Below are 19,907 nucleotides of genomic sequence, written 5' to 3' on the forward strand. Positions count from 1 at the left end.
CGCCCCATAACCACCATTAAAATTGCTGTGGCTTGTGCCATAGTAGCCTTTCTGTTAGTTAAGATCAGACAGGATAGCCTTCATTGCCCTCACACATTGATGAGTCTTGGGTGCACAATAGTTGGTTCACTGCTGACCAGGAGCATCCCACAAACCTTGCCAGTTGCTTTTCCATGATGACTTGGTTGCTCAGGTCTTCACACATTCCCCTGCATCCAACACATCGACTATGAGAACTAACTGTTTGTGTACCATGTAATATAACCCAGACGTTGACGTGTGTCATTGTTGAGATAATCAACATTATTTGCTGTGAGTGGTTACAATGTTTTGGCTTAAAGGGTGTATAATGACTGTTACAAAACTGATAGTTCCGGACCTAAAATCTGATTGTGCACCTATGACCGCCTCACAACAACTTGATTCTGTATTACTGCACCATGGCATGAAGTCACAGTGACCACCGAGTATATGGATGAAGTAGGAAGCTGTTTTTTTTTTTAAGCTGAGGGGCTGGCAACTTAAGTTCTTACGAGAACTAAGCTGGTCATCTAGCTAACGAGCTAAAAGTCTCCATCATTAACATCACAGGCTTGAATTAAAGTACTTACATTATGATTAACTGTAAAACTGCAGTATAAAAGTCTAAAAAACATCACTTGACTTACACGCTTCAAACGTTCCAGTTTCGGTCTGAAGTCGCGTCAAACCCAGGCTGAAACCCAAACATCTTCATACTCCCTAAATAGTGTGACTAGGTCAGCTATATTTCGTACCGTTGTGGTGCAGCATCCAGTATTTAAATTCCTATGTAGTGCACTATATAGGGAGCAGGGAGCCATTTGAGATTTAGCTCCAGCATGAGAAGAGGGGCGCCACTAGATTGGTGCTAAATAAGACTCACGGTGGTAATATGGTGACCAAAAAGTACTTATAAAGTGAAAGTTTTGGCATTAAACAGTGCTGAGTTATCCTGTGTCCATTGTTATATGACTAAAGGTTTGAAAAAAATTTAGCTGTAGGTTAAGGAACACCCTTCTTGTGATAAATGCGCAGTAACGCACAGCCTCTCCTGGCTTACTGCCTTATTATATTGGGTTTCTGGGAACTGGAGTCCTGTTGTGGGATCAAAGATGTGCTGCCTAGTTTGAATTTAGTTTTGTGGTGGTGGAATACATATTCTATATGACTTTCACAGGTGTTAGATGACGTATATATATATATATATATAATATATATGAAATGTATGCTCTAGCCGAGGATCATTTACTTATCAGGGTCACTATTCTTGTCTGTTGGGGAGAACCTGTTAGTGAACGCATGTAAGGACAAGTACACCAATCTGATATCACAAAGAGCTTGCAGCATTCGTTATGAATGAGGGCTATTTCATTGAGTTTCATTTGCATGAGGTCATAAGAAGTGTCGCCCATCCCTAGTGCTGACCTTGCCCTAACTGTTCATAACTTTTAATACAAGTATGACTAGTCCGAACGTCTCACACATACATGCACATGCACTCGTCATCCCCTCTCAGCTCATATACACACACACACCAAAGCCATGGCAGTCCTGCACATTTGGGTGACATTATAAAAACACGACCACTCCGCTTTTATACCCAACTAAACAAACTCTAGTCGCTGGACCCATAAAAGCAAATTTAGAGATGAAATTTAAACATCCAGCTGTTGCACATGTGTCCGTGGTTCAGATTCACTTTTTAATTATATCCTCTTCTTACCATAATTGTAGGGATTACGGAAAAGGGGACTGGCATGGAAAAAACACTACACACTACCCCCAACTCAGGCCTTCAAACAGTAAATACAAAGGCTAAGGAGCAATCTAGACGTTCAAAAATACTTTTGAAGTATATTGTTTTAAGTGTCTTTCTGGGCTTCTGAGGCTTTCTCGGTTGATCAGCCAAGACAAGTTTTCCCCTTTAGTTTTGAACTGGTGCTATGAGGCTAATGTAGCTAACAAGTAGTGGCAGTTTATACCCCAACAACTAGCATTCTGCTACTGCATGCCTAAATCAATACTTGCCTCAAACCATGTTGCATTGTTAAATAATCTCAAATAGACTTGTTTAAGGTTTCTACCACTGTATGACATAACATAGACAATAATAGCCTAGTTTAGGCTAAGCTAAAAGCAATATTAAAGCTTGAATTTTGTCTGTATCTTTGACCATTTTTCATAGATGGAAGTTTGTCATACAGTGTCAGAAGTCTTTTTTGAGATCACTTGACAATCCTGCTGACAAAAGTCCATTAGAACCATTAGTATTAGAACCTGATGGTCATCAGGAAAACACAAAATACCATTACTGACTATTGTACACCATCAGGAACCCACAGAAACTTCTATAATTTTTCCAGCAGGGAAATCAACACATTTTGAAGCAAGTTTGTGATTATGCAGTTTGCACAATGCTAATTGTTGTGGTGGTATAAGCCTCTGCTATTTGTTAGCTACGTTAGCCTCTACTACATGTCAAGTAGGGACATTTGTGTTTTTTATATAATGAAATACTAACTATTGCTTTAACTGTGCAACAACAAACATCACATAGAATTAGTGATAAAGTAGGATCTATACATATATGGTTTGAAAACGTTTGAGTGCTTGACCCAGTGAGGTGAGTCTGAAGTCAGAGTGTGTGGACATTGAGGATGTGTGGACATGGTGTGGTGTTGGCTGGAGCGAGAGCGGGCCACAAACAAGCACAGCAGGGCCTGACCCAGATCAAAAACCTCCTCACCCGACTCTACGAGCAGGAGAAACTCTGCTGACCAGAAGAGGAAAAAAGCGCTATATATGGAACAAGGGTACACATTCATTTCGCTGAAATGAGGTGTCTTAAGCAATTGCTGTTGAGAAAGAGCAGTTTTTTTCTAGAGGATACAGTCAGGGATAGTGAGGACCGCATACAGGGGTTACTGTTAGGGTTACTGTTACAAACAGTTCCTGAAAACACACTGCAAATGATGAATGATGAAACACAACTTCTACTACTAACAGTAATATTTTATTTATATAGCATCTTTTTAGACCCACTTTACAAAAGTCCGAACAATGGAACAGATCACATATCAATGAGCAACAAGGAAAAAAGAAAACAGAAATCAAGACCACAAAATATTATGAAATTTAGAATATTAGCTGAGCTAATCCATTCTTTCAAACACTGTCACTGGTCACAATGTTATTGGTAATAGATAACAGGACAGTTATTTATGATTATGACTACTCATCTCCATGGAAATGGTGTTACACTAATACTGAGTCCATGAACCAGATGATCACTCATCACCAACAAGACCAAATCTATAAATAAATCATATTCCATTCGTACGCAACATCCTACCGAGTGTAGTTTAAAGGAATACTCCAGCGTCTTTCAAACTAATCTCTATCTGCCACATCTGTAGCATATAGTCAATTACCTTGGACATTAATTTTGACCTGTTTTTCTGTACATAGGTCATAGACTCAAAATACTCAATACAACAGAAGCCAATGGACAGGTGCTGAACAAACTACCGGGTGCCTAAACTTTTTGTCTTGGGGGGACAAAGTGCAAAAGCCACAATGATTTCAGAATAAGTATTTAAAAATGTATTTTATAACATTACACTATATTTCCTTACTAAAATACTTCAAAAATACCATTTTAAATGTAGAATAAGACTTTAAGTAATATATATTGTAAAAATATGACTGATGTGAGGAGGTGGGGTTAGGGTACCTTTCTCCTGTGGCCAAATAAGAATATCCTCACAAGTCAACTTTGGCCACACTTTGACAGCTCTACAATATGCAAATATGTCAGGTTGAAAAATATCAGATTGTTCCTTTAATGATGGAGGCGGCACTGCTCCATGTGAACACCCACACTCATATTGCACACATGGATTGTTGCAAAAAGTGGTTCGCGAAGTGAAACCGCGGAATTCGAGAGAAGAGTGGTGCCAGGGAGAGAGAGAGAGCAGACAGGAGGTTGTGTCGTATAAGTGAGTAAGAAAAGCAGCAGTGACTGTAAGGACTTGTTACGCAAAGCAGAAGAACATCTGCATTTCTGCAGTGGGGCATCACTTCTCTGGAAGACCACGCAACTGCCACTTTGTCTGATAATCATCACGCTGCATTGACACACAATGCAAATTACATACAGTTCTTCTCCATATACTATCATATGTTACACATCCTGTAGTTGCTTGACCCCTTAAACTGCAGGCTTGTTCTATTATTTCTCTTTACCCTTAATTTACTATTCAGATATTAATCTTAAGATGTGTTGTTCAGTATCTCCTATTCAGTACTATTATAATATAGAAACTATATCTTATGCTATATTATAATATACTGTCTAATCACCAGTTCTTCTACTTTAGGAAATAACTATAGTACCTAACTCTTATCCTAACTCTAGTGATTAGTTCCAAAAAACATATTAAAAAAGGAATTTTGGAGGCTCGGAAAATAGTAAAAAATAAATCAGGGCCACATTATATTCCCAAATTTGGAACATTAGCCGAGATCACATCTAACCCAACGAATTTGAGTTTACAATTTAAAGTAACGATTCGTCGAAAAGTCAAATGTACAGTTTTCCACTTACCTCAGATGCGGTACATCAGCAATGACACGTTTGGTGGTCCAAATTTGTATTTTATCACAGGAGCTATAAGGCTAACAATTGTAACAAACGTAAAAAAAAAAAAGACGTCACCCAAATCTTTTCCATAAATACAGGTGTTGTGCACACGTGTCACACAGGCATATGACTGCTATATTATATTAGATTATTATATATATTATATTAGTCTTTTGTTTATATTTTTAAGCAGTTTGAGCATTCGTATTGTTTATGAATGTTGATTTATTAAAGAAAACAACAGAAATCTTGACTGTAATCTGAGGTGTCCATATGCTTGCTTGATGTGTGTGCACAATGAATGTGATAGATTTTGGTGCAACACCTGTTGGCTGCCCGCTGCGTTCAGCCACACGGTAAAAATTTGGTCATGTTTATAGTTCATTATAAGTCATAGTGTGTCGTAAACCACATTGACAAGCCTTAATAAACATCTGGATGAGGTATTAGTGAGTTGAGAGAGGTTTTAGGGATGTATTTACAGAGAAGATTTGGGTGTCTATTAACTTTGAGTGGTTGTTAGCAACACAGGTCCGAGGCTAAACTAAAAAGGCTAAATTTGGACACCGAATATTTCTTGGCTGATCAATTACGTTTTGGTTAAGTGGAAAATTGTGTAAATTTGATTTTTTGCCAAGCCACTCCTTTAAAATGCAGTGTTACCAGGGTGGACACTGTACAATTTTGTCATGTAATATTACAGTACCTTGCAAGCAGTCAGTTGGCTGTAAGTTACTGTTACTCAAAATACAGCTTATTATTGTTAGCTAGAATCCAATATGACACTGTAATGAATTTTAGAGTACTAGTTACTATTAGTTACTATACTAATAGTAACTAGTATGGTAACTAAAATACTAAAATAAATAAAAATAACTAGCTGTTATAGTTAGTTAATATCATAGTTAGTATATGTTAGTTCTTTATAAAATACAATACTAAAATAACTACAATATGGCTCAAAATCTGCCAACATGGTACCAGTTACTTACTTATATTTCACAGAAATACACAGAACTGTGTGAAGAACAAAGCACTTTGTTCTGTGAATTTTACTGACTTACAGGCAGCCAGTTGGTTGTAATTTACTCTGATTGTTGATTAATGTGACTTGTGCATGTATTTCTGGAAACTTGGGTATGTGCACGTTGGCCAGTTTCTTGCAGCTGCACAGTTTCACATTCACACACCATTCAAACCCCTTTAACATCTCCACCTGCACCAGCCTGCACTGCACATGAACATCATGCACCTGATAGCCCCACAACTCGACTAGTGACATGACTTTACATGCCTACACCAGGTTTCAAGCTTCCTGAATGACAGATGTATATTTTTATAGTTATTATATATAAGCATTTTATAAAATAAAATACTAGAATAGCTTAGCATTGGGTACGGTAAAATACCACAATAACTGAAATAGTAAAATACAGCTCAAAACTCACAACATGTTACCAGTTACTTACTGTGTTTGAAATTTCAGTGTCTGACAGGCAGCCAGTTGGTTGTCAGTTACTCTGATTTTGTCTACTATGTTTGTCAAAATACAGTTCATTACAGTATTTTGACACTACAAGAAAAAACTACAATAGTCATTTTGAGACATCTACTGAAGTGAAGGCACTCTATTCAATGAGACTTGTGCATGTATTCAGGAAACCTGGGGATGTGCACATTTGTCAGTTTGTTGCAGCTGCACAGGTTCACCTCACACACACAATTCAAACCCCTTTGACGTCTCCACCTGCACCAGCCTACACTGCACATGAACATCATGCACCTGATAGCCCCACAACTCTATTATCCTTACAATAATAAGGTAGTGAGACGACTTCACATGTCTACACCAGGTCTCAAGCCCAGGTTTCCTGAATGAGAGATATATATATATACACTTACACATTTAGCTCAGTGTCCCAACCTTTTTGGAAATGGGGTTGTAGGAACAATCCTTTCTAATCCTGCTTACTATAAAATTGTAGTGTGTACATCAGTATAGCATAAATGCAGTTTATGCTCTATAACACAACAAGACATATACCCAATCTATCCTTCAGCACTTGAAATGAATAATGGCCTCTTACTTCTACAATTTCCCATTAAGCTGAATTAGATTTTTACCAAATGTAAAACGCACACACAGTAACTATAAAGAATGCATTCAAGGGAAAAGCATGGATAGATTAATTGAAGTGTGGGTCCAAATGTGGATCCCGTGGGTTTAAGAGAGTAAAGCCACTTCCTCAAACAGACTGATCATTTAATAAACAGGTGATTCAGTAGCATGGCCCAACATGAGGCATGACCTAGTGTCTTGCTTACTCAATCATATTCATTTACACATTACTCACAACAAATATTTCTCATCTGATACAAGCCTCGATTACAGTGGGGATTTCAGTGTCATATGTTTGCATTCACTCTGCATTCGTAATACTCAGCCACTGAAAGTGAGATTCGCATAAGGGAAATGTGATACAAAGTTCAAAAGTTCAGTGCGTGATGGTGAGGGATAACGAAGACACATTGTGTTACTTTCTCAGGGCTCAAGCACTGAGAAGTGCACTGTAAACATACAGTGTCAATACCTGGGTTTAGAAACACAAGCCAGCTTTGGTTCAGGAGAAATGAAGCAGATCAGCCTGCCTAAACCACAGCCTACCATTCATTCCTCCGATTTTGCTGCTTCTAAACACACAACAGCCTTTAATACCGTTCCCTTCAGCTACAAGAAGAGCTGGAATAACATCTCATTCTTGCTCAAGAAGGTGTTTTGGTTCCTGCTGCTTTAAAACGTTGAGAGAGGAATGTGTCTGGTGTAAGGGCCATACAGTGGGCCTTGTGTGGCTGAGCTCGCTCGTACACTACGACATATTGTGAGAGGTTCACAATCCGAAGCTATTCCTGACTCCAGGGCTTCCTGTGAAAGGCATGCTACGGCTGACTGTGGCCCTTTTCATCCCAGACCCTTCATCAGACCCGGGTTATTTAGACCACCCGGCCAACAGCTCCATCACTATGCCTGAAAAAATGCTGATGATTTGATTGATAATTATTGTTTAATGAAATACAACTGGTTCCTTTAAATTTAAGTATAGTAGTTAGTCAATACATGTCGTAAACAACAAAATGTGTGAATAACATGTGAAACGACATTTGTTAAACGGACACTGCGGCCAAATTGAAAAAAAGAAATAATCATTGCTTCATCTGTTCATCTAAACATGCTTATTTGAGTCTCTACAGCGGTGCTACAGTCATCTCCACAATATGATTTTCTGGTTTAAAGACTATAAAAACCATTCTGGTGGGAGAAGCTTTTGAAAACATTCAGTTTGCTTCAGTCGAAATGTTTGTGTATTTTCTTTCAATGTTAGACTGAGAACACAGTAGGAAAGCAAATGTCTGTCACTGCTAGGAGGCCAAAAATCTTTTTTTTCAGCCATACACCTGCAATAACTCTCTAAAAGTCATCATAACAGTGAACAGAATGGATTACTTGTCAGATGAGGACAAACGTGCTAAAAAGCTAAAGTTGCTGGCTATTTAGATCTAATACCTTTGTTTGACTTCTCTCTGGCTGAAAGGGTAAAAAACTTGCTCCAGTGTCCATTTAGTGCTGAATAAAGACAGAACTACTATTTTCTTTATCAGAATCAGAATCAGAATCAGAATCAAGCTTTATTGGCCAGGTATGCTTACGCATACAAGGAATTTGGTTTTGGTTACAGGAGCTCACAGTGCACAGTACCAGACAGACAATTACATGTAGTGAATAAAATAAAATAAATATAAAATATAACAAGATAAAATAAAATAAAACATGTATTCCTACCATCACTCACTCAAATACACACACACACACACACACACACACAGTCATACCTGTAAACCTTACATTGTGCAAAGTCTAAAGTTAAAGTGCTGATTTTGTTAGCCAACTAACAAAAAGGTAAGAGTTACACTGATGTTAGCTTTGGTGTATTTATTAGCCTACAGCTTATTGATTAGGCTAACAGTTAGGATTGGTTGACACCACAGGGATTCCCAATGTTTTTATGATACATTTCGATCAATCAATCAATCGATCAACGTTTTTTAAAACTCAGGGTAAATTGAGGGTACAATGTAGCCGAGCCTATGCAAAAATCATGGAGCAATAAAATATAGGAGCAGTAAAATAAATAGATTGTAAAACATATCAAATGCTAAAAATAATGAAAGAAATACTAAAATAAATCTTAATAGTTAAATATTGAGATAAAATTGCAAAAATAAAATAAATTAATAAATGACAAATCAAATAGGGAAAAAAAAAATAAAGTTGTTGATGATAAAATAAATAAAAGAATGGAAAATATAAAACAATAGCTAAGCAGTAACTAGAAAGCAAAAGTTGACAATAAAATAAATAAAAATAATGGTACATGCAAAGCAATAAAAGTTAAAAACATTTAAAAAAATGTAAAATGTTGCAAAAATTGGTTAAATGTGCATAGTGCATGCAAGGTATTGTAGTGAGAAAACATTAAGGAGCACAAATATGATAATGACTGAACACTGTGAATGAAAATTGAGACATGGTATATCCTGTGGTATAGACCACTGCATAACACAACAAATAACATATTAATGCCCCTTTAAAAGGTATACATTTCTGACCTCACATCAGTTCGATTTGACGATAACACTTTAGCAAACCTCAAATGATGAAATCTCAAATGTCACTACAATTAAATTTTATTTCACTCTTTTTTGGTGTTCAGAATTATTTTTTTTAAAAAAAGGAACTGAATACTGAACACAAAAAAGGGTCTATTTACACAGATGACCTATTTTATATATTTTTTTTTTATATTTTTTTTGGATTTTTACCCAATTTTTCTCCAATTCCACCCGCTAGTTAGGACTCCCCCCATCACATGATACCATCAACCCTAGGAGGGCGAAGGCTAACACAGGCTTCCTCCGAGACCTGTGAAGCGCCACCGCATCTTTTCGAACTGCCGCTCACGCAACGTCATTGGACAGTTGAACGCGCTCGGAGGAAAGCGCCAACCGCCAGATCTGTTACGTCAGCTAACAGACGCCTGCGCTGACTAGCATCGCGCTGAGTGATGGGGGGAGAGGGAGGGCCATCCTACCCACCCAGAGAGAGCGAGGCCAATTGTGCTCTCTTGGACTCCCGGCTACGGATGGCTGTAGCATCACCAGGGATCGAAGTCGCGATCTCCTGATGATAGGGCCAACGCTTAGACGGTTGCGCCACTCGGGAGCCTCAGTTGACCGATTTTTAAATTAAGCAATTTATTTTTGATTTATAAAATTTTGATAATAGCCTGAGAATTATATTTATGTTATTTTAGCCTAAAAATATGTGCATGCTTTGTTGAATATTATTAGAATTCATTATAATCTACACTCTCACATGTATTATATCATACATCATGATTTTGTAACAGCAGTTTGGCAGTAGACTCACTTCTGATAAACCTGAGAAAGGAAGCTAACTTGCCACAAGCCCTGTTGCGGAGCAATTTGGAATATTTGATATCACCATCATCATCATCATGGATAGAGTTCTGTCACTGGGTGTGCCCTTCATGCTCCTCAGCAGACGTTTGATTTTGATCCACAATCTTGAAGAAACAAGCATGCCAAAACTTGTTAGCATGGTGCATGTAGACGTTCAGCTGAAGTGCTTAAGAGAACACTGATAGATGGAGGCTCAGGAGCCAGGGAAGGAATCATTAGCTCTTTCCAGAGAGTGTTTGTTTTGTTCACTTCGCCTAGTGAACTCCATTTCGCACCTCTGTAAAAACACAGGAAATGGCGGTGCGAAAAGGTGCCATTTTGCTCTTTGTGTGTATGTGTATGTCTGGGTGTGTGACGTGAGTGAGTAGGCCTCACAGTACGTTCATGTTAGTGTGTGTTTGTCTTTTGCTGTACTCCGCTGATTTCAGCTGACGGCACTTTTCCCTCCAGACAGCAGACGCACCCTGACTGTGAACTCCATGGGACCCCTCACAGATACAGGTTGTGTTGGTGTGTGTGGCAAAGCAGCTTTTCAGCCTTTAAAGAAAAAGACAACAGAGATAATGTCACTAACAATGAATGAGAATGAATAGCCAGCAATTAGCATTATGCAAATATAATGGGGGGTAAGGCGGTCTGGGTCTGGTTGTTTGAGAGTACCTGGCTAGCCCTCGTGGCTAAATGGTAAAAATCTGGCCTGGTGTCAAAAAGGCTATTTTCTACATACTTTCTACTGTAGGCACCCAGTACTACAGTACCCAGAGTGCCCAGTGCATGTTTTGTACATGTGCTTAGACTATGGTTGGGGAGTACAGTAAAGCTACGTTGTGAGAAACTGCTTGAGTCTCTGAGTGTGTTATGTTTATACATCCACTTTCATTCAAAATGACATTCTTTATCTGATGAAATAGTGCAACGATTTAGTCTCTTTTCCCAGTAATCATTTGTTTTGGATGAAAAGGCAATTTAATTTTTCTTTGTTTCCCAGCTTTTACATCACGGCACAGAGCATGACTCTTGTGCCTAAGTTTGGCTCAGGACCCCAGAATTGAAGGTGGTTCCCTCAGCCAATCAAGCAGTCATTTCTCTGCATTCCTAGCATGGTCAGTCATGCTAATTTATTACGTAGGTCATTGGCTCATATTTTGTTGTCGGAAAAAATCCAAATGAAGCATGAAGTACAGATGGCAGTGTCCAAGACACGTGTCCTCCAGGGAAAGTACCATGCTGGCGACCAGCGAAACCAGTGCAAGACTAGCACTATATCAGCATAAACCAGCATAAACAACCTTGGATCAGCAGGGAGTTTCTGTTTATTGTTGGGATGTTAGCACGTTTGGTCGAACTGTAATTCTTTTACCGGACATGTACGTTGGCACTTTTCCAGGTTCCTTCTTCCACATAAAGAGCTGCTGCTCTTTCAAATTGCATAAGCCACTTCACATCATCTGATTCTGTAAGCAGATAAGTTTCAAAGCATTTTCATTATCATTACAAGCCTGGGAGAATGAAGGCAGCGACTGACGGTTTAGCCTCAGGTCATTTCATTACTACTGGAAACAGCAGAACTTGTTTAATGAAGTTGCATCGCTGACTAAGGTGGATCAGAGCCAGCAAACCATAGTTGTGGAGAACAAGCTAACTTTGCATTGCTAAATAAAGTCAGGAAGCTGTCCCAGTAGGGCAGCTATCTAGAGCTGTTTTCATATGGCTTCCCTAAAGAATCATCAATAAAAACCATCAGTACCACTTGATACTCAAAGTTTCTCAGTATCATACTGGAAAAGAAAACATGAGATCATGTTATCTTCATATAAAAATGCACTGAATCGCTCTTAAACATAATCTGAACAAAAGGGTCAACAAAGCAGTGGTGTTTAAAGAACCGTGAAGGCTGAGAAACGAGCTGTGGTGGTGACTTAATGGCAAGCTGGCTAAATTCCATAACCACAAGATTACAAGTGAAATACAGGAAATAAAAAATTAAAATCAAGCACCCGCAGGTTATACTACCTCTACATTTCTATTGTAAAATTGATGATACGTTATCAGAGCAATGGATTGGGGTTTAGAGAACACTTAGCTTTAAAAAATAGGCTTTTAAAAATATTTTTAATTGAAGCACCTCAATTAAAGTGACTGTCAACTTGTTTGTTGATCTGTTTATGCTTTTAGTTATAAGGTCCTACATTAATGTCCTAATGTACCCTTTTATGTTTCTTCTGTTGGATTTGAGTTGGGAGACTGTACTGGAAGACACTGATGTCAAGCGATCCCTCAAAACCAGTCAGAATTAAGGAAGGGAAGGATTTTGTGGTTAGCAGCTTCTTTCTTCAGCAACGCCCCACACTTTCCAAAGTCTCTTTAGAGCCTGACTGAGTTTCAGGGTGTGAGCTAACTAGCTAGCATTGTAAAAACAGTCATTTTTACCTCAGTTAAGGCTTGTATCACACAGCTTTAAAGTGTTTTTTTATATGGTTAACTCCTCTTGGATGGTGTATTATGGTTCACTGTATCAAAATGCTACTTTAGAGCAGTGTTCATATTTTTCAAAAACAAAAAAGATTGTGGGTAACAGTGTAGTTTTGTACGTCACAATTTAGCTTAACCCTATCACAGTCCAATTTACAATAATATGCTAAAGAGAGGATGTGCCAGGCGCTGACGAGAGCAGCGAGAGGCGGCATGAGGCCAGCGCCCAAGCAGAAGTGGCATCTGTGCTGCTGATGCCAAACCAGCATCAACTGGCCCTTTGTTTAGGGCAGCATCATCTAAACCGCTTATCCTTTTGGGCAGAAGGCAGGATACACCCTGGACAGGTCGCCAGTCCATCGCAGGTTATTACATATATTATATAAATATTTATAAATATGTTTTGAGATAATAATTTGGCCAAAAATGTATGTTTAACACTTTTATGGTGGAGAGGTACATGTGGAGTGCAAAACAGTACTCAAAGCAAACTTATTTGTTCAGATTTACCACTATTTTATCATAAAGACTAACAATTTATTAATCCCCAATGGGAAATTAGAGTGCTCCAGCTGCACACATACAAGACAAACATAGAATACACATACGTATTAAAAAAATACATAATATACTATAGAATACTACACAATATATATACAAAAAATGATCAACATTAAATACAAGTAAAATGTGTAGGTCCACTGGTGGCTTTGGACAGTGACTAAAATGGTTTATAGACATCACTTTAAATAAGTGTAACGTGTTCAGTTATGGAGTAACAGCTATCGAAAGCACCCAAGCTAGAATGTGATTCAGCTGATATATGCGAAGACAAGCTCACACGCTTTGAGAAAACGGGCCGTTAACTAAAAGACCCTTTATCTCTTGGTTGAGAATCAACTGTGGCCTTATTGTCCATAATGACTTGAGATAAGTGAAGGGCAAAGGAATCAGCACCAGCGTCTGGCTGTTACTGTGCTTATGAGATTAGCGATTGTGGCCGTATTCACTGATCCTGAATCAGCTGTAACTGTATGTTTACATCCCACAGCCATGGCACTCTCAGACCAGTGCAAGGGTTTCCGTTATAGTGGCAAAGGTTATGGAAACATGGGCATGCTTTCAACTCTCTCTCTCTCTGACTCTCTCACCCTCTTTAACTCTCTCTCTCTCACCTACTATCATCAGGAAACATCTTTTTGCCGGACAGGAAGTGTTGCTGTCTAATTGGCTGTGTGTGATTCAATGAGAGTGTGTGGGGCTTTTTTCTCAGCCAATAGGAGAGCAGCTATTTTGAGGGTGAGTATAAAAGCGAAGAGGCAAGCAGGTCTCCACAACACACTCTCTCCACACTCTCTCTCACACACACACACACTCTTTCCGCACACCAACACACTCACACTGAGAGGAACTGGAGGTTTACGTGCAGGCCTCCCAGACGCATCCCCGCCGGACTGAGTCACTGGGAACACTCTGAGATCCTTGCAGTAAATGAGGCATTAAGATACTGACTCATTACTGAAATAAACGGTAAAGTGAATAAATGCGACGTTGTGAGTGTAGGAGTAACGCATTACAAATGAACATGTTGCAATATTCAAATAACTTTTTTATGGTAACTAGAAATGCAAGACATTCTTTTTTTCTTAATTAGTAGTAGTTAGTTGTAATTAGTTGCTTTTTCATATGAACAAGGTGTTAATTTGACTGTTACTTTCCTCTTTTGGTTCAGAAAAATTCATTTTTAAAATGTAAATATAGGGAACATACCAAATTGTCGAGAGTACCGAAAAAGTGAGTTCAAAACGCATTTCAGTCTTTTGACTTGGACTTTAGACTAAAATGCTTTTGCTTTGAATGACCTTATACATTAATCATGCTTATTTTATAAAAAATAACTGAACATTCCATTTTGTCACTAACAAAACAAACGCCACTGAAACTTTACCAAATGTTTCGGCAGTGACCATTCGGTAGTGACCATTTTAACTAATTTTGAGCAAAAACACTAGCCAGTACATGACTAGCAAACGCAGCTTTGAGCAGTTGTACACACATAAAAACATTTTTTTTTTCATTAAAACACACAAAATAATTACTTAATTGCAGAAACGTGTTTCATTAGTGACAATTCTTAATATTACACATTCAGGCTTTGGGACACATTTGCTTTGAAACAGTGGGATCTAACTGCTCACCATGCGGCCATGAGGGACAGGGATGCAGTCTCATTTCCTGCTCTAAAATGCAGGGGTGCAGCTAAAATAAGTCTCCACCAATGGACTAGTCTTTTGGTAGTGACATGCAAACATAGGACAGCATTTTCTGAATGATATTTCTTTATTTAAAAATTAAACTTATGTTGAATCAAAATCTTTCAAACGCACCCCACCTTCCCAGTAGAGGACGTGTGAAACAACAACATGTAATTTGACCTGGGGTGTTGAAACTTTTGCAAACGACTGTAGAGACACAGCTGAGGTGAGGTTGTGTGTATCAGTTTGTCCAGCCAGCAAGACCATAGCTTTTCAGCATGGAAACAGTTATACTGTTCTGAATTAGTTTCTGAAAGAGCATCACAGTTTAATGTAAGTTGAAAAGCACTCCAGGCCAAACATGGCTCCATATTGCTAGGGCCTGCCATGGATGGAAAAAATGCTGAAGGCACAAGTTCCCCAAAATTTCCCATAGTACCAGAGCTCTGTAATATTTCTGGTTCTGGTAGGAAAGTCAGGTCCCCTGAAAATTTCACGATTGGACCCCTTGCCTCTCCTCATTTGCCTTAACAGAACCAGTTACAACATTAAAACATGTCAATTATTCCTTGTTTTGTTACAGCTCCATAATTCCAAATCTTACTTAGTGTGTAGCATGATGTAAATATAAAACTGCAATCTTCTCAAAATTGCTGCATCTTGGCTGTTGAAACAAAACTCTGTAATGAACTGTTTTTGCCTAGTATAGGAGAGACAGATTATTCAAAACACATAAAAATCTTTACAAACATCTTGTTTATCCAGCTATAGATAAGAAATTCAGTCTTGGAATTATGTAAATAATTGTCTACACTTAGAAAACAACAGAAAATCTGATGAACACACTCATAATGGAAGCCAATGGACAGTTACTTCAGGTGCTTCTGCTAAAACTGTGCATTGAGTCTGTTTTTTTTCTAATTACTGTCTACGGTAAATGGCTGTATGCTACATATGTGGCAGATATATGTATTTGGTTCTCCTTTGATACTGATAACTGAATAATGAGCCTCTACTTCACCAGGTTAAACAGAACTATCAAAATCCCTTCCATTATTAGATGAAGTTCTTATGGACCAGGACACCAAACTGCCCAGCTGTGACCTTGTGCCCCCCAAACATTATACTGTAACCAACGAAAAACACTACACAGTAAATAATTCTTGTGGAATCACATACTGTGCAACATTATGTGGGCCATGTTGCACTGGCGTGATTACATACCAGCTCCATGTCATTTATGCCAGGGAAACAGCATGACAGCAGGCGCCAAAAATATACCCAGCGCCCGTGCCGTTACAGGAGCAGGGGAGTCCGAGAGAACTCGGAGTGCTGACGGAATTCCGTAATTAGCAAGCAGCGCTCCTGAGACAAAGGCCTTGCCGAGGCACAGGAAGGAGAACAATTCCGAAAAGGCCTGCACACAGTCCAAGAAAAGCCTGGAGCGTAGGAATCACACAGCGCTCCGGCTCCTTCGCTGCAGACTTAGAGCGGGTGACTCACCTCGGCTAAAAGCAGTGCATGACATAAACTGCAATTTGGTCAGCCAGGACTAAGGGGGAAAGGATGAAGGGACAAATTGCTTTTTGGTCCAGTCCTGGGAATCTTCCATATTTCTCTTGCACCAACTTAGTTGATAAAGGGCTCTTGATTGACTTTTGAGTTTAATCAGGTGCACAAGAGCAGAGAAAAGCTGAAAAAAGCCCTGATTGAAAGTAGTCAGGTTGCCTTGACCATTTTTAAAAGTCATATTTATCCAAGTAAGAGCGCTATACTGGGATCAGTCTTTGCCAGTTGAATCCTGATGCATTCAAACAGATGGACATGCCAGTGAATAGGTATCAAACTGCTACTGGAATGGAATGGAATCACTTTTATTGTCATTGTACATAGAAAGGTTAGGGTCATTTTGGGCTGTAGTGTAACACTGTCACACTCAGGGTGTTGCAAACATCTTGTGAAAACCATGTACTTGCACAGTAACAGTAATCCTCTTTATTCAATTCCATGCATACAAATAGGAGTAGAGTATCTACAGGTTCTGTGCAGTTACATTTTTCATTCAAGGTACAAACAATGTAAATGTTCCCTCAAAGGTACAACAGTGGTTTTAAGGTCAAATTGTGTACCTTAAATAAGTTTTTCCCAGGTTAAAAGTACACATTTGTATCTTTTCATAACCTAATGTTTTAAAACAGAATAATAAAATAAAAAGCCTGGAGACGAGACGGGGTGTGTGGAGTCAATACAACTTAGAAGATATAATTTCAGTGGATTATGGTACAATTATGTTCGCTGTCTAAAGGTACTCAGATGTACCCTTGTGGGTTCCACCCCAGTGACAAGTGGGGTACTAACACAGTGACAGTTTCATACCTTTATTTCTGAGAGTGTTGTGGTTGAGCAGTAAAAAAGTAAGGGAAATGCTGGGTTCAAATGACCAAAAGGGGGAGATGGCGATGTTTGTTATGAACGGAACCCATACTTTTAAGTCCTTGTGCACAGGACAAAATCCTTTTTCACACATCTCTCTTATTATACTGTGATTAGAAAAAGTATAATCCAGGATTCCTGCAAATCTATAAAATGTCTTAAAAAGTCTTGAAGTACAGTACGGTTAAAAAACTTAGAGACTCTATTTTGTTTATTAAATTTCCAATCAAAACAGCCATTAAGCACACATTTTTCAGGAGATATTTCTGAGGAGATTAAATGTAAGATGATCCACCTGCACAAGGACGGGCAAAGTCAAAGGGAAATAAGTGTAAAAAACATGAGATTCCAAAAATGCAGCTCATTATGTCCATCAGTTTGCATTCATAAAGATATAAAAGGCAAAGAATGACCTCAGCACATCTCTTACTTTGGTAGGCTTTGATAAAACAGCTGAATGTGAAGACTCAACTGATTCTTCTTGTTCTTCACATCGGAGTACACAAGCAGGTACATGCCCACTTGGGTAAAGGCCCCCATACTACCCTACTAGCCCTGCGGCCTTCGCACCATAACTCAAGCTTGTCGAGAACTTCTCATAAAATTATTAATACATGGATAAACTCACGACAGAGGGGGCAGATCCTAATATAGCCTCATTCAGGATGTTATTTTATTTGCTCCTGAGTGGGTGGCAGGGTATTTAGGGCAACAGAAGCCCACTTCAGACCCACTTTCTCTCCTTGGTGGTCACAAGGGGCGAGAGAGTTAGAGAAAGTGAAGGAGAGAGAGAGAGAGTGTTGGGAAAGGGCTTCTCTTCTCTTTTCCATCTCAAAGATAGCCTCGCTTCCCTAAACGTTCAAGGTTTTTCTACATTAGAGCGATCCCCCCCCACCAACCCGTCATTAGTGGGCTCCTGCTGAAGAGGCACACCCAAACGGGACGTTTCCGGCCGCGCTCTAAAAACGGCCACCCTGATGATGGGGTCCAGGCCGTGAAAGCAGGGCCACCTCATGTTTTTGTATTCCCATGTTTATTAGGGAATAAAATAAAGGAATCGGCCTCTGAGATTTGCGGCCTCGTCTGTGAACGCTTTCCGACTCCAACATCTTTGCGCATGCTGTGAAAACAGGCACTGTCCCAGGCCTCCCCCCCCCGACCTCCTACACTCACGCAACAACCAGAGGCACTTGGGTTTCGGACAAAGTCTGACAGCATCTGGCCATATGTGAGAGAAAAGAGCAAAGAAAGAGAGAGAGAGAGAGAGAGAGAGAAGAGAGAGAGAGAGAGAGAGAGAGAGAGAGACATATAGACATATGCACAAGTCCAGTTACGTTTTGTTGATTTTCTAAGTGAAAATAAGTTAACACATCCTCTACACAATAATAATAATGATATTTTTCTGCATATTTTAGCAGTTTATTTATTTTCTAAGTTTAACATGTTAGAATAATATAATAAAACATAAAATATAAAATGTGCCATAATTTTGCACATTTTGCATCATGAAATGGGTCTTCAGATTGATGGAGAATGTGTTGTATATGGTTCTATAAAAAAGGTTCTATAAAAAAGTTTGACATTGTAACAATAGCAGAACCCTTTTTGGTGCTATATAAAACCCTTTTTAAAAGGTTCAACGTAGAAGCATAAACAACACTTGCTTCATCAGTTTGAAGAACCATTTTATGATGTAAAGAACCCTTTAAGCAAGTTTGTCTTTGAGTGTTTGTGGTTATGTATAGAACCACTGTTGTTACAAAAAACTCTTGAAGAATCTTTTTTTAAGAGTGTATGTTTAAATGTTAATACTTTATGTATTAACATATATGTATATATAGGCTATGTGATGGCCAGTGATCTACTGGGTTAATATTCATTTCATCATATAACTAATACAAGTGCAAAGCAGATATAGAAATCAGTAAATATGAGTGTAAATCAAAACTACAGGTAAAAGAGTGTGTAGTGTAGAGTGTGCTGAGTTTTTAACCAGAGTGGTGACTTCATTTCCACTCACTCATGCTTTACTGTGGCAGGTGTGGGTTACCCATGTGGTGGGTTAAACCTCTGTCTCTCTCTCTCTCTCTATCTCTCTCTCTGTCTCTCTCTCTCTCCTGGCAAATGCCCAAATTTAATAACACACAGTAAATCACATCATGCCTTCCTTTGCTAGGCTGTCAAACACTTGCCCTCCATTAAGATAGAACTGCAGAGAGACTCACCTTAATCTGTGTTTTACTGAAGGCCCATGAAGGCCTCAGACTATTGTTTGCCATTTTGGTAACAGTTAACTTGAACCCTGCTAAATAACACTGACGTTAACATGCCATAAACATGTCAGTATAGATTATCCAGTAATTTCATCTAACTAGAATGCACAGCGTGTGACATAAGCTGTCATGACATACAGTACTGTGCAAAAGTCTTATGCTGTGTTTACATGCTGGTGGTAGACGGTAAACGGGATATTCCATTGTTTTTAATAGAGAACAGAAAATGATGCCATTACCAGCAGCAAAGTTCTGTGGCAGTTCTATACATCA

Source organism: Colossoma macropomum, unplaced genomic scaffold (assembly GCF_904425465.1).
Source record: "Colossoma macropomum unplaced genomic scaffold, Colossoma_macropomum, whole genome shotgun sequence".
In the NCBI taxonomy this organism is placed as follows: Eukaryota; Metazoa; Chordata; class Actinopteri; order Characiformes; family Serrasalmidae; genus Colossoma; species Colossoma macropomum.